Consider the following 16,157-nt stretch of genomic DNA (forward strand, 5'->3'; position numbering starts at 1 on the left):
ACATGACAATGGGCAGCGGCAGCACATTCAGAACAGCCGCTATCATACCACAGCGCAATGCAAGTGCGATAACGTTATTATGCCCGGCTCAAACAGATCGCACAACCCAAACTAATCACAGAATGTCGTTTTCTTGACAGCAAAGCACTGCAACACTTACATGACAAAGGGCAGCGGCAGCACATTCAGAACAGTCGCAAACAGACCATAGTGCCATGCGAGTGCGATAACGTAACTATGCCCGGCTTCACGAATAACGTGGCCGCCTTGATCAAATAACAATTGAAAACACTACTGATTTCCAAATTAAAACCACACAAACATATCGCACAACCCAAACTGATCACAGAATATCGTTTTCTTGACAGCAAAACACTGCAACACTTACATAGCAAAGGGCAGCGGCAGCACGTTCAGAACAGCCGCAAACACACCACAGCGCAATGCGAGTGCGGTGACGTGACGACGCCATGACGACGCGACTATGCCCCGGCTCGCCCGGCTGCCCGGCATCACGAATCACGTGGCCACCTTGGTCACATGATTTGACGACGGTATCGCCACCTTGCGCAAGGTTGGATCGCGTTGATGGGTTGTTGAATATTGTAGAAGCCGCTAAAGAGGCTGACGCGCCGTGGCGTGGCGGTGGCGTTTTGAGTCGTTTGCAAAACGTATTCACCCCTCGTTTTTAAGCTGTCTGGCTTCCAACGTTATCAAAACGTATTCACCCCTCGTTTTTAAGCTATCTTGTTTGGAACGTCTTTGATGCGTCGATTTTGGTCAAAAATCCTTTTCAGACGTTGAATCCCTTAATACGACGTTTTCAAGACTTTGTGTGCTACCTGGGGAAGACGAAGATTGAAGAGAAGGACAGGAAAAGACGACTGCCGATTTCCTCAAGGTGGGTCAGTCTGGAGGTGCCGTCTGTGTGAAGCAGAGGCTGAAGAGGTGTGTTGCCTCCGCCGGGGGCCTCGAAGGTCCAAAACCCAGCATCAGCTCAACCCCCGGGATCCCCCTTTCCCCAGACACGGCTAAGCCGCGCACGACTACACGCGGGAGGGTCCAACCCTCGTGTGCTCGGGTACGTGGTGTCGCAACACGCCAAACGCCTGCTGACGCAGACGCCCCTGCGGCGCTTTAGTAAAAAAAAGTAAAAGCAGGTTTGTCGACTGGTAGTGGTGGCGCCCCAGTCGGGCAAGCAGGGAACAATGACCCCACCGGCGAAGCAAACTATATTTTCGGAGCAAGGGACAATAACTCCCACGGTAAGGCAAACAATTTCCGAGGAACGGGGACACGAAGTGACGCACGGTCTCTGCAAGAACCCCCCCCCCCCAATAAGAATACCTGACGCTCCGATATCAATGACGGAAGGAATGAAAAGTTAATGTTAAAGAGAGGCTGCTTTTACGTGGTCGCGCGATACTGTCTTTTTGCCGCGAACGTTAATCTTAAAGCTTTTCTCTAAATGCGAAACCACACGGAATACGCCTTCATAGGTAGGATTCAATGGTGGCTTGATAGAGTCGCGTTACAGAAAGACGTGTGTGGTTGTGTCCATCGTTGAGAAACTTAACACAGGCTGCCCGCGGGCGACACATTTGGGTGTAGGTCGAAGCGAGTCGAGCAAGGAATGCAACCTAAGTGCTGCTCTGCCACTAGCAGAGTGCCTCACTGGGGGCCAAAAAACTGGCCTGGAACGCGAATTGTTGACCCGTAGAGCATCTAGGCTGCGGTGACTTCGAGGTCGTCCTTGATTGTTGTTTGCAGCTCTAGTAGTACTAGGGGTACCCTTTCCACCCAGTGCTGTCTCAAGCGTAGCGGTCAATGACGCCTTCAGTTTGTTAAATGTGGTTTAGTGACGCAAAAGCGACTAAGGCTATGCTGCGCCAAACGCGAGGTGTTCTAACAGCTAGTATAAGAAGAAAAAGGCTATGCTGACCTATGTTTTATGTAAAAAGCGAGTGTTCTCTGTAAATTAACGCACGTCAGGTAATGGGACTATCAGATCATCTAAAATTAAAGCAGGGTATAAAGGTACGGGTAGTTTATATAAATTGTGCAAAAGGTTTCGTCTGTGTACTTGAATATGCGTACATGTCAGTAATATATGTATAACTGTTAGTGGTTCTTGGCATTTCTCGCACATTTGTATGTATTCTTTCATAAGTAAATAATTGTGTGTAAGGTGTGCGTGCCCAATGCGTAGTCGGCATAAAAATACTTCAAAGACCCGTTCCTGGTGGTAACATGACTTTCACTCAGCAAGTACGGGTTTAGCAAGATGTAGCTTGTCTGCACAATGGTCCTATTCGTGTTGCCATTTGGACGTTGAGGCCTTCTTAATCGCACAGATTGTATCTTTATATGGAAGTAGTGTATGTTATGCCTTTGTACTCTGCCTTCGATGGCAATCTATCAGCTGCTTCATTACCCAGTATGCCAACATGCCTTAGGACCCAGCGGAAACGAATTCATCTTCCGTATTTATTAAGCCCCACCATGTTTATAATGTTCCCATTTAAGGGTTTCCACTCATATTTCAGATGTAGAGCCTTTAGTGTACTTAAAGGGTCCCTCGCCAGGTCTGGTCATCTTGAACTGACAAGCGCAGAACATAGATTGCGCGATAACGATCGTGTCGGCAAAGTATTACATCGCTACGCGCTGCGGAAAGATCTGAAATTGCAAACCAAATGCCGTTTTTCCTTGTCCTCGCGGCCGCCGCGCTCCAAGCCGGACGGTGACGTATCGTGCCCTGCGCCTATGTAGTCGTTTCCGCATTGTGACGTCGCTAGTGGTTACATGTGACTTAGAGAATTATGCAAGACAAAATCTGTTATCTGTGCGGTTTGTTGCTTGAATTGACGAAGTTTAGAGAAATAACAAAACACACAAACGGAATGTCTACGCGTTTTTTCTTTCACTTCGCACCGAAGTTAGAGAGATGCACTTCCGCTTCGCCTGTTTGTTCCCACTGTCGTGCGGTCACGTGCTCAGGTACCGAAACTATGCCATTTTCTACCGTGTTCCAGCGCGTGATCATGCTCTGCGATCCGCTTGTTCTGCCTCAGTATTCGTGTAGCACTGAATTATACCGCTAGTCATGTTTCCTTGTGCACAGCGCGGAAAATCGTGCGCTGCGCGAACGAGACAACAGCTCGCGCGCGACGCCGTCGGCGAAAGTGCGTAGCGCCGAAAAAAAAAAAGCGAGGAGCAAAAAAAGAATGAAGGTGGGGCCTGTGACGTATGCGTCACGCGATCCTCGAGGTCCGGTATGGGAGAACGCAGGGAAGGAATTTCGCTCGCGTAGGCTAGACGGGGCGTGTGGAGAGAGTGTCTTGCTTGACAGTGGAGCCCGCCTGCTGAAATCATGTGCTCGCGGCACTGAAATATTTCTATCTCGTCTATTAATGAGCCGATTCAAAAAAAATTTTGCGGCAGTACGCTCCCTAGAGGACACGTAAGAACTTCCAGCGTATAACCAAAATCTGCTATGAGGCTTCGTGAGGGGCCCTTTAAGGAATCAGTGTATATGACTATTTGTGTTTGTCAGTGATAATCCTTTTAACTACAACCCATATAGCATAAACTTCTGCAGTGAGAAGAGGCATGTTTTGGTAATCGAATACTTGTTTCCCAATTTCCCCGTTAGAGCCCCCACACCCACGTGTTCCTTTCTTTTAGAGCCATCAATAAAATTCCACGTAATTTTGATATTGTAATTCTTGTATGATGTGTTCGTGTGGGGCCTTTTTTTCTTTAGGTGCGTTAATGCCCAGTCACATAACTGCGTGAAATCGTACCACGGGGGCAATCGTGGATCTTTAGCAACCTGGAGTACTTCATGAGGAACGTCAATCCCGACAATGTTCCTTAGATCGCCGGACAAGCGGCCTAATCATGTTCGGTTTATTTGCATAGCGTAAGCGTGAGTTGCGTTGTGTGGGGATGTTGTAGCATATGTGTTGCGGTGATGACTGAATTCTGAATACGTAGCAAAAAGTGAGTAACGCTCTGCGCTGCTGTAAGGAGGGTTCATTATACTCAACGTATAAACTTGGAACAGTTGATGTTCTGTAGGCAACACTTTGTAGTCGCAGTCCAAGGTTATGTACTGTATCAAGTAGTCTAACTTAAGACTGTCTGGCTGAGCCATGAACCAGGCAGCCGTAGTCTGGAAGGCTATGCAAAAGAGACCGGTAATTAATAAAGGGAAAATCAGACATCCACCCGTTCGTAGCAGATGCTACAAAGAAAACCCAAACGGGTTCCTCGAAAGAAGCGTCGCAGATGAAGAAAAAGTCGTCCTGGTCCGGGGCTCGAACCCGAGACCACCGCCTTTCCGGGGCAGCCACTCTACCATCTGAACTAACCAGGCGGCTAGCAGATGGCAGGGCGAAGTCGAATTTGTCAACAACTCGAAGCAAAGGCAACAGTTTGACGTAATAGTTCTGCGGAAACCCGCAAGGTGGAGAGAATAAAGGGAAAATCAGACATTCACCCGTTCGTAGCAAATGCTACAAAGGAAACTCGGGGTCTCCTTTGTAGCATTTGCTACGAACGGGTGGATGTCTGATTTTCCCTTTATTAATTACTTCTCTCCACCTTGCGGGTTTCCGCAGAACTATTACGTCAAGAGACTGGTAAATACGTAAGACGCACGTTCGGTCAGAGCCCCAGTGCCCATGTGATAACACTTTCGGACTATTTAACGCTTTATTTGCCTTAATTTTTATTTTCTCTACATGACCCAGGAAGTATAATTTTTTGTCAAAGATTACTCCCAAGAATTTATATTCTTGTTTTACTTCATTCAATTTTAGAACCGGTTCTAAGTATAATCTTTGTTTTTGAGAGAATAGCATTGCCAGTTTGTTGAGTAGAAAAGCGGATGCCATTTTTCTCGGCCCATTGCATTAGCTTACTTATTGTGATCTGGAGCTGCCTTTCACATGTCGGTAAACTTAAGGTGCGGCACGCTATTCGCAGATCATCAACGTATATAGAGTGCATAACAGAAGGGGGAATGACTTAATAGAGTTCCTTATTTCTATACAAAGTGTCGTGCTAAGTATGCATCCTTGTGACAAGCCGTTTTCCTGGATATATACGCACGAAAGCAGTACCTAGACGGATTTCGAATATTCTGTTGGACATAAAATCTGCTAGACAGTTTAGCATTTTTCCACGGATCCCTAAAGCACTGACATTACGTAAGATTCGAAATCTACAAGTGGTGTCATACGCTTTTTCTAGATCGAATACCACTGCCAGGCAATGCCGTTTCTATACGAATGCTTCATGTATTTCATGTTCAAGTCGGACGAGGTGGTCAGTCGTTGAACAGCCTTTTTTATACGCGCACTGATGAAAATCAGTTACGCTCCGTATGTGAAGAGTCAACGTTAATCTCGAATTTACGACACTTTCGTACGATTTAGCCAAACAGCTTGTCAGGGCAATGGGTCGGAAGCTGCCTTGGGATAAGGGGGATTTACCTGCTTTTAAAAAAGGCGCAACTACTGAATTTTCTCAATCTTTTAGCACAATGCCAGATTAAAATACTTTATTCAAAAATTTAAGGAGAGCATCTACGGATGCTTGGGACAAGTGTGCGAGCATGGAATAATAGATCCGGTCAGGACCTACAGCAGTTTTTTGCCAACACAGAGTACCCTGTTAAGTTCCTGTAAAGTAAATGGAGCGTTGTGTTATTCCTTTGGGGCACAAGCAGTTGGTAATTTCTCTTTTTCTAATGAGAATGTGTATTTTAAAAACGCGTTTGAATAGTTCGCCGAGCTAGAGACGTTACAGAAGTGCTCCACAAGTATATTCGCTTGTTTTTCCTAGTGTTGTCTGAGTGCATAAGGTAAGTATCGTGTATGATGAGTAGTCTCCCCTAAACTTCCACATCCTTTTGGATGTGATGGTACTATTAGTTATAGATATGCATTTCTGTCATGACAATTTATCGAGCTTTCGCTTTGGCTTGTTTGAAATTCAGGAAGTTTCTTCAGAAAGATTCCCCAGACCTTATTTTGCTGCTTTTTTCCTTCGGTATATATCGTGTCCACCACGGATTCACCTTTCTTTTTTTCGAAGAATGCCAGAAGATTCAGGAATAGGCTTTTCAGCTTTTATTAATTTCATTAACGCTTAGGTCAGTCAAAATGATCTCCTCCAGCCTGGCACTTTCTGTGAAAACAGACCAATCTGCCATTTGTATTTTCCAACAGCGCGGTTTATGAGGTGAAGTGGGTAGCGTTGATGTTAGTTTGATTATAGCAGGTAAATGATCACTCCATATGAATTCTCCAGTACTTCTCATTTAAATCAGTAAAAACATCCGCTGAGCAAAATGATAAATCGAGGCAGCTAAAGTTACGTGAACTCGGTGAAAAAAAATTATGCAGATCCCACGCACTGTGGAAATTGATGTAAGCGAGGTTTTCCATGCTGGATGCTTTGTTTGACGCTAATTAGTGGTGATTTTGACGGCTAAAGCTTAATTTCTTCATCGTTTAGGCTAACACGGGAGTGGTGAGTTGTTAAGCGTTACCTTGCGTGCACCACTGATGTTTTTCTGCGTAGTATAACACAGAACACACAGGGAGAGGTGCTTGCTTGAGGCGTTGTTGTGCACCATATTTTACAACCTCTGAGAGGGTTGAGCGTTGTCATTGCCTCACGTGGCGCATCGCATTGTCGCACAAGTATTAAACTTGAATTTGATTATGGGGCTGTACGTGCCAAAACCACACTAGGATTATGAAGCACGCCGTAGTAGTGGACTCCACATCAATTTCTACGCCGTGATGTCCTTTAAGGTGTCCCAAAATCTAAGTGCACGTGCGTTTTCAATTTCGCCCCGGCGAAATGCGGCTGCCGTTGTAGGAATCACATGCATGACCTCTAGCAATGTCATAGCCACAAAGCTGCCGCGGCGGGCACAGAAGTGCTGATTTGACCGTCGACCGCTTCAGCAGTGTTGCATGGACCTGCGGTGCGCTTTGATTGATGAAAGTCGGGGCATCGCTTCTGCCACAACATGGTTTCAAAATTCGGCGTTGATGGTAGCCATCCACCACCGAGTCTAACAAGGGGACGCTACAGGTTCTAGGAATCCTGCAGACATCCATATACCGCCGCTATAACCTAATGTATATACCAAAGTCCGAATATATCACACACGGTTAACCCTTGCCGCCTGGAAATTCGGAAGAGTAAGTGAGTACAAGACAGGAGAGATTGAAAGTGAGAGGAAGAAAAAGATTGAAGAGGGGGACAGGAAAATGCGACTGCTGCGCGATTTTCCTCGGGTGGGTCAGTCCGAGGATGCCGTCTATGTGAAGCAGAGGTCAATGGTGAATTGACCTCTGCTGGGGCGGCCTCCGCCGGGGGGCCTTAAAGGTACTAACACCCGGCATCAGCTCAACCCCCATGATCCCCCTTTCCCCACACACGGCTAAGCCGCGCAAGGCTACACGCGGGAGGGTCCAACCCTCGTGTGCTCGGGAACGTGGTGTAGAAACACACCTAGCGCCTGCTGACGCAGACGCCCCTGCGGGCGATAGGGGTTGTAGTTGCACTCAAGATGTGAAAGTTATTTTTGCAAGTTGGCGGAATGCTTGCAGCCTACTACACCTCCGCCGCGGGTCGGCCCCGTAATGCGCTATCTTCGGGATGGACCCACGATTTTTTTTGCCTACGGACATCCATCCGCTGGGAACTAGCCATGTACAGATTCGCTGTAAGAATATATTTTGAATGTACGCTGTGCAACAAACGGTACATTGGACAAACAGAAGGGCCTTTTAGATTTTTTTTAACGATCATAAATCCCAGGCTTCAACGTTGCCAAATCTGCCCATCTCAATATACGCGCACCTCCCTGACCACTCATTTGGTAAGCTGAAGGTCACGTTACTTGAATGTGGATTTCATTCAAATGCTAGGGAATCCCGTGAATTCTTTGTTCTCTATATCTTTGATACCGCGCGCATCTGGGTTGAATGAAAGTAGGTTAAATTGAGTTGCCTGTCTTCGTAGCCTCAAGCATGTTGCGGGGTTTCCCTCCTTTTTACTTGCAACTCACATCTTTTTTTGTTTCTTGCTTGGAAACAGCACCTACTTGGCGACATATTGTCACCTGGCGTTTGCCCTTCGAACGTCATTTATTGTGCGTTTGCTTGCTTTGTATTTTGAAATTGTGTGTTTGGAAATGTCAACTGTTTCTAGGTGCATCAGCTGTTCTTTAGAAATATTGACAGGCATTTCGTTCGCCCATTTTCTTCGTTTTTCATGTAAACATGTCTTCATCAGCGTGATATACACACCTACATTAAGTGCACTTATGTCATGCATTTTATTCTCATCAAGGCCGGACCCCGGCCCCAATTTAAATAAATCGCTTCATACGTGCGTCTATACTTCCCTTGATATTTGCCCCGACTCGACAGCGCTCTTCTATTATATATATATTGTATAGACACACACACACACACACACACACACGCACACACACACACACGGTGTCCCCCCTAACTTGGACCAAGATTTGAAAAATACCTAAGTGCTATAGGATGAGCCATGGTCTGAGCTGACGTGCTCACATCGGCTCCGGATTTTATGACCAATTTTGCAGTGCTATTTATTTTTTACCGCGGTATAACCATTACCACTGTGTCTGTGAGAGTGCGGGTCATCAACCGGTACCGGTGGCTACCAAAAGGTACGATTTTTCGCCAATTTCCCGGGACTTTCCGTGGAGGCCGGCGCCGTTCCACTAAGCCTAATCGAACAGCTTGGATCTGCCCATAGCCTGGCCCAACCTCTGCGAGGAAAGGCCATCGTCTTCGGGCGGCGGCTATACAAACATGTCGACCGAGATGGAGACGTCCATTGTTCGGGACCCGGCGAATTCCGGCGTTAGCCAGATGTGTGTTGAAATTCAAGGGGAAGAAATTTCTTCCGAGGAATTCAACGACGATGCAGACTGGTCGCACGTAGGCCGGCGTATAAAGACCTTGGCCGGCCAGGGGTCTACCGCTCGCCAGTCAAGACCTACGACGAAGAACTTTGCCAGGAACGTGAAAGCTTCGGTGACGAGGGCAGCAAGGATGCCGGACGCTCTACCGAGGGAGGAGACCAAGGTGATAGTGCGGCCTCGGGGAGGCCTTAACATCGCGAGGACTCAGACCGCCACCGTGGCATCAGCCATCATGACGGCGGCGAACGTATCAAGGGAGGACGAAGCAGCGGACACCTTCTGCCCCAACTTGCAACAAAACATCATGGTGGTGAGTACCCCGGACGATATACGTGCTTCACGTTACGCCGAGATAAAATCGATCTGCATTGGTGGCAAGGAACACGTGGTTGGCGCATATCAAACCGCGCCATATGGCACCGTTAAAGGCATTATTAGAGGTATCCCAATAGAGGACTCCACGGTCGCAATCGACCGGAACATTGTTAACTCGAGAAATCCCTTGGCACTTGGCGCGAAGAGGATTGGTAGCTCGACCACAGTCATCGTGGCTTTCAAGGGCCTGAAGGTCCCGAATTACGTGTGCTATGGTCCCGTTCTCACCAAGTGCAGCCTATATCGAAAACAATTCGATGTATGTAAGCAGTGCGGAAATGTGCGCCACCACCGCGACGTTTGTCCAAACCCTCACGTAAGTGCTTGCTTTGCTTGCGGGGCCGTTGACCCCAAGGAAGCCCATAGTTGTACCCCCACTTGCAGATTGTGCGGAGGGCCACATCTGACCGGTGACAAGGTTTGCAAGAATAGGTTCAAGGTCCCATACGTAGTTACAAGGAGACAATGGGAGCGCAAGATGGCCGAACAACAAGCGCAGCAGCAACAACGAGCATCTCTCAGAGCTGAGGAATTTCGATCGCTGATGTCAGCAACCGCAACACCTGCCGGCCCAGCTGGTCGCCGAGCGTCACGTTCCGTCTCGAAGCGCAGGGCCAGCGAGAGTAGACAGCGTAGCCTTAGCCGTAAGCGATCGCAGTCACGTGACCGCGTGAGCTGGGCCGATGCAGCAAGGCACGGTGCCAAGAAAGCGCAGGGGGGTGCCACCACCACCACCACCTCCAATACCGCAACGACCACTGCAACGACCAAGACAATTAGCACCAGCAAGACCGTCGATGGCAACAACAACAGCAAGACGAGGGAAGACGAGGCGATGAGGACGTTGAAGGAAGCCAACGAGGCACTCAGGTGCAAAAACAACGAGCTCGAGACGAAAGTCAGTAGGCAAGAGGCCACTATTAGCAAGATGGCAAACGAGATCATGGAAATCAAGAAGCTTCTGACGACCCGTTCCACCAATAACGAAACGCCCCAAGCGGTATCATGTGAACCAACACCCAGCATCAGCAGCGCTGTACCATCAACATCCGCTGAGAAGGAACCGGCACCCAAGAGACGAGCGATCGAGAACCTGAAGGAGCGCAAGCTCAACGACCGGGTGGACAACCTGAAAGACAAGGTCGACCAAATCGAGGAACACCTCGACGGGCTCGAAGATTATATTAAGACAACGTTCACCACGATGATTAACGACAAGTTCGCCGTCATCGAGCGGACGTGTCAGCAGTTAACGAACGCAATACAGCAAATAACGCGGCAGTACAATCAGCAACAATCATGGCCGCTACAGCAACAGCAACAACTACAGCAGTGAAGGGTCTCGTGACCTGGCACTGGAACTGTAACGGTTTCGCTAGCAAGAAGGCAGTCTTGCAGCAACACATAACACAAGTAGCAAGTAAGCCTGATATAATCATGATACAAGAGACTCGCACTGATGCAGTGTCGCTACCCGGTTATCGGGTATACGCCAAGTCTCCAAAGGTTAGCGGCGGTAGAGGGATATGCACATTGGTTCGCAAGGGACTCACCTTCATTGAGCACGAGTTGCACAATAGTAAAATTGAATACACTCTCATCGAGGTCGTTACGGGCAAGAAACAAAAGAACAGCACCTTTCTGCTTAACGTCTACAGTAGCCCTTCACACTGGAAGCAAAAATTCAAGACGCTCCTTCACAGAGCCAGCACCGTGGCGGGGACTCACAGGCTCATCGCCTGCGGGGACTTCAACGCGGCACACCCGGCATGGGGATATAACAAGCAATTGGCCAAGGGGCGAGACCTGTTCCAAGACACATTAGACCTGGGCTTCACCCTCATCGCAGACCCAACTGATCCTACAAGGATTGGGAATTGTGTGTCCAGGGATACGACGCCGGACCTCACGTTCGTGAAGAACGACGAGAAGGGGAATATCTCCTGGCGCAACACGGGGTCAGAGCTCGGCAGCGACCACTACATCGTAGAGGTCATCATACCGGAAGAGGTCAAGGCCTCGGAGGACACCAGAAAACAATTTTACGGATTGGGATGCCTTCCGTAGCCTGTTACCAACGGAGATGGAAGAAATCGAGAACATAGAAGAATGGTCCGCCCACATCGCGGGGAAGGTCAAGGAGGCGACCAAAATCATAGAAACGGATGAGCAGGTCGACAAGGTTGACAGCCGCCTCGCGCACTTATTCGAAGCCAAGCAATCTATCCTAAACAGGTGGAAGAAGCAGCGACTAAATCGGCGCCTAAGGAAGAAGGTAGCGGAGCTAAATCGCGCCATCGAAGTTCATTGTCGGCTGCTCTGCACGCAACAATGGAACGAAATCTAATGCTGCGGACGGGCAGATGCATTGCGGCAAAACCTGGAACTTGATGCGGCATCTGCTCGACGAGACTAAAACAAAATCCCACCAACGCGACCGCCTCGCAAAGATCATTCACAGAGCAGTCAAGGAAAACGGGGAAACCGAAGTAATCAGACGCATAAACAGCAAGTACCTTCCGGTTACACCCACGGAAAGGCATCCTGACTACGGCGGTCAAGCCAACGAGAAGCTCGACCGCGATATCAGCGTCGAGGAGGTGCGAGCGGCCCTGCACGAACTAAACAGCAAGTCGGCGGCCGGCCCGGATCACATCTCGAACAGAGCGCTCAAGAACCTCAGCGATGTGGCCATCGAAAACCTCACCGGTTACTACAACAAGTGCTGGAGTGCGGGGTCACTGCCCCAGCAGTGGAAAACTGCCAAGACCATACTCATCCCCAAACCAAGCAAGCCGCCGAACACGGACAACCTACGGCCCATCTCGCTCACGCCCTGCGTGGGCAAGGTGTTGGAGCACGTCCTCAAGTGTAGGTGGCAGGATTACCTGGAGGAGTCGGGACTATACCCCACCACGATCATCGGGTTTCGGCGTTCCCTCGGCACCCAAGACGCGATGATTCTGTTGAAGAAAGATATCATTGACGATGACACCCTAACGAAAGACAACAAGGCCATTCTGGGGCTGGACCTGCAGAGCGCCTTCGACAAGGTGAAGCACTCTGCGATCCTAGCCCAGGTGTCCAGACTCAACATGGGCGCAAGAACGTACAGTTACATCAAGGACTTTCTGACGGGGCGGACTACCGAGCTCTGCGCCGGCGATCTACGGCTCCAAGAGAAGAGGCTCGGCAGTGTCGGGACGCCCCAAGGCTCGGTCATCTCGCCGTTCTTATTCAACCTCGTTATGATCGGGGTGGCCAAGCGACTCTCTCGCGTCGAGGGCGCCCGGCACACCATCTACGCCGATGACATCACGCTGTGGGTTCCGGGAGGCAGCGATGGTCACATTGAGAGCACGCTGCAAGAAGCCGTCGACGCGATTGAGGACCAGCTGAACGGTTCCGGTTTGATCTGCTCACCGAGCAAGTCAGAACTGCTGGTGTTACCACCGAAGTACGTCAGGCGTAAGAAGAGCGAAGCGAGGGATTACGAGGCCATCAAGATCATGACGAGGAACGGCCACGTGATCCCGGAGGTTGACAAAATCCGGGTGCTCGGCATGATTATAGACAAGCGACGGGGCAACGGCGAGGCTATTTCCCGCCTTACAGCCAAGATTACCAACGCCATACGTCTCATCAGACGGGTTGCCAACCGCAAGGCCGGGATGAAGGAGGAAAGCTTGATTCGGCTTGTGCACTCCTTCGTAATCAGCCACGTCACCTACGTTGCAGCCTTCCGCAACTGAATGCAATGTGAAAGGAATAAAATCAACGCCCTGATACGCCGAGCTTACAAGGCGGCGCTCGGACTATTCGAGTGTACGAACACCAACAAGCTACTGAGCCTGGGGGTACAGAATACCCTCGACGAAATTGCGGAAGCGCAACGGACCGCCCAGCTGGAGCGGCTCTCTATGACCGAAGCCGGCAGGCGCATACTTCAATACTTGGGCTTCACGCCCGGAGCGAAAGCGGCGAGTAGCGACGTTTCTGTCCCGGACGGAACGCGGCGCCGGATTCGGGTGGACCTCATACCGAGAAACATGAACCCGGAGTATAACAAGGAGAGAAGAGCGGCAAGGGCCAAGGCCCTCATCGACTTTCACGCCAAGGACGAGCACGCAAGGTTCGTGGATGCGGCAGAATACCAGGGAGACTGCGCGGCGTTCGTCGCTACCATCATCGAGGCGTCGTCCGGCGCGACGAGGGCAGCGGCGAGCTTACGGGTCCGCGAGGCGTGTCAGGCGGAGGAGGTGGCCATTGCCCTGGCCATTGCCGACCCCGGGTGCCAGACGGTGTTGTGCGGTTCGCGAAGTGCGGTGCGGAATTACGCAAAGGGTAAAGTGTGTGGTGAGGCTGTGCGCGTTCTGTGCTCGGCTGACCTGAAACGACAGAATCGGCATGTTAGAATCAAGTGGTTCCCGGCGCACGCGGGCAACGATGCGTCCGAGAAGCACGATAACCACAACGAGACGGCACACGCAGTGGCGCGAGCGCTAACCAACCGCGCCGCTGCAACCGACCGTCCAACGTGGTGTAGTGCCAAGGACCGCATGACGACGTTCAATGAACTTACACAGTTCCACCGCCTGGCTCGAAGGACTTTCCCACCCCCGCACCCGGGGCTGAGCCGAGCGGAGGCGGTGCTGTTCAGACAATTGCAAACTGGTTCTTTACCCACGCCAGTGTTAATGACTCATCTATACCCTAAATTATATGTGAGTGATGTGTGCCGCGTGTGCCAGCGGGAGAGAGCCACCCTGACGCACATCCTATGGGATTGCACCAAGTTCCCCAATGAGGCTTCGACAAGTACAACGATTCCGCCACGACTCGCGGCTGCGGCGGAATGCTAAGACCACGAAAGCCAAACCTGGGCCGTCCAGCAGGTCTCGGCGGCTCTTGAAAGACAAAGGCCGAGCGAAACCGACGGAACGTTGCCCCTCAGGGCGACCGACCGCGGGAGTAACACGCGCTGGAGTTGAGTAGAGACCACCCGCTGAGAAGACGTCAGGGCCCGCGTCAGGGCGCTATTTAGTCGGTGTCGTTCTGCAGGCGACTACATGAAGTTGTCTCTCTCTCTCTCTCCCTCTAAGCACTATAGAGAAATCGTACCGGCTGCAAAGTAGCCGTAGTCGTACGTACTTACGGCCAGTATATTTTCAGCAATAAGTATTGATTAATTACATTTAATTCAAGAACTTTTTTAATTATTACTTGAATCGCGAACATATCCATTACAAAGTTGTAGGGCACCTCAAATTTATAACCTCCGAATCGAGCATTTGAGTATTGCTCAGCTTTGTCTCGTTGGTTTGTCCGAGAAAAAACAAAAGCGCGCGAAACATCCAAAATACGAAATAGATACGCGCTCGCGCGCCGCTACTAAAGCGCTCCCAAGCAAATTAGCCACGGATACACGGCTTTGCCAGCGGCGGCAGCTCGATACAGGGCTTCACGCTATGTGACAGTCGCGGCATCAAGAGAACACGCCGCTGACGCATTGATAAGCGTAGTGGAGCCTCGTACAATGCGGCGATAAGAGAATGCAGCCGTATATCTTTCAATAGTTGGTTGTAGGCGCTTGAGTAGCGGCGTGAGAGTGCGCGCATCTGTTTCGTATTTCGCGGGCTTTTGTTTTTTCTTGAAAGAAACAATCGGGACCACTTTAGTACGAAATAAATGCTTGATTCGGAGGTTATTTAAGGTTCGTTACAACTTCGTAACTTATAAGTTCGCGATTCATTCAATAATTAAAAAGTTCACTAATTAAGAGTAATTAAGTAATACTTCGTGATGACAATACTGGCCTAAGTACATACAATTACGGCTACTATGCAGTCGGTACAATTTCTCTAGAGCTCTTGGTTTTTTTTTCTAATCTTGGTCCAAGTTATCTGGGACACCCTGTGTGTGCGTGTGCGTGCGAGTAAACGAGAAGAAAGGGGGTTAACGGAGGGGCTCGATTTTTATTAGTCATATCATAATAAGGGGACAAACACTGACTCTAAGGGCAACATAAGGAAAATTACTTGTCCTTAATAAATGAAGTAAAGAAACGATAAATTAATGGAAATGAAAGTGGATGAAACAACAACTTGCAGCATGGTGGGGAACGATGCCACAACCTTCGCATGTATGTGCTTCCGACGGAGCAGTGATATCTATTAGCGCGAGCAACGTTTGCGACTCCAGGGGTAACGGTTGTTTCTCTTTTCCCAGGAGAGCGTGAAGTTGTTAGCTCTGAGCTAAAGAAACAGAAAAGACTCATATTTTATACCTTAGTCGCATCTACCCTTGGTCCTCGTAGCAGAGAAGGCGTACTCGCTGCGCGCTGTTGTTGAAAGACCCCGCGGCCTTTACGCCTCCCGCGGAATTCGCTTGACTGCCCGACCTCCCGAGGTTCTGCGCGGATGCAGAGTTCTTAAGCGCCTGTTGGAGTGTTCTGTGTCGGTCAGCCAATTTCCTTCGTTGCCACGGTAGCTTTCTTCCGGGGATACCACCTTGCTCAACGCCTCCTAGACAGCAGAAGACCGGTGCACTTAGATTCATGACATCCTGCTACCTTGCTCGACATCCATAGAATTTTTCTAATGGGGATGCCCTCAAGTAAGCCTCCTTCAGTTTGACGTTACTGCTTACGTCTAGTGCTTCTTACAATCAATGTTTCAGTGTAAAGACAGCTTTCTTTTTATAGGTTAAATCACGTATGAAAAGCAGCTTAGAGAGGAGGTGAGTGTTTAGCTGGACCTTTTTAGTTTTCATGATATTGCTCACAAAAGCT

At 49.6% G+C, this 16,157-nt stretch overlaps 1 protein-coding gene across 2 annotated transcripts in view; it reads right to left on the minus strand.

Moving 5' to 3' along the window:
• The window catches only part of LOC142566840 (glutathione S-transferase 2-like), a 257,913-nt gene that overhangs the window by 224,310 nt on the left and 17,446 nt on the right, over positions 1 to 16,157 (minus strand). The gene's annotated exons all lie outside the window — the stretch shown is intronic.

The sequence above is a fragment of the Dermacentor variabilis genome, unplaced genomic scaffold, assembly GCF_050947875.1.
Source record: "Dermacentor variabilis isolate Ectoservices unplaced genomic scaffold, ASM5094787v1 scaffold_13, whole genome shotgun sequence".
In the NCBI taxonomy this organism is placed as follows: domain Eukaryota; kingdom Metazoa; phylum Arthropoda; class Arachnida; order Ixodida; family Ixodidae; genus Dermacentor; species Dermacentor variabilis.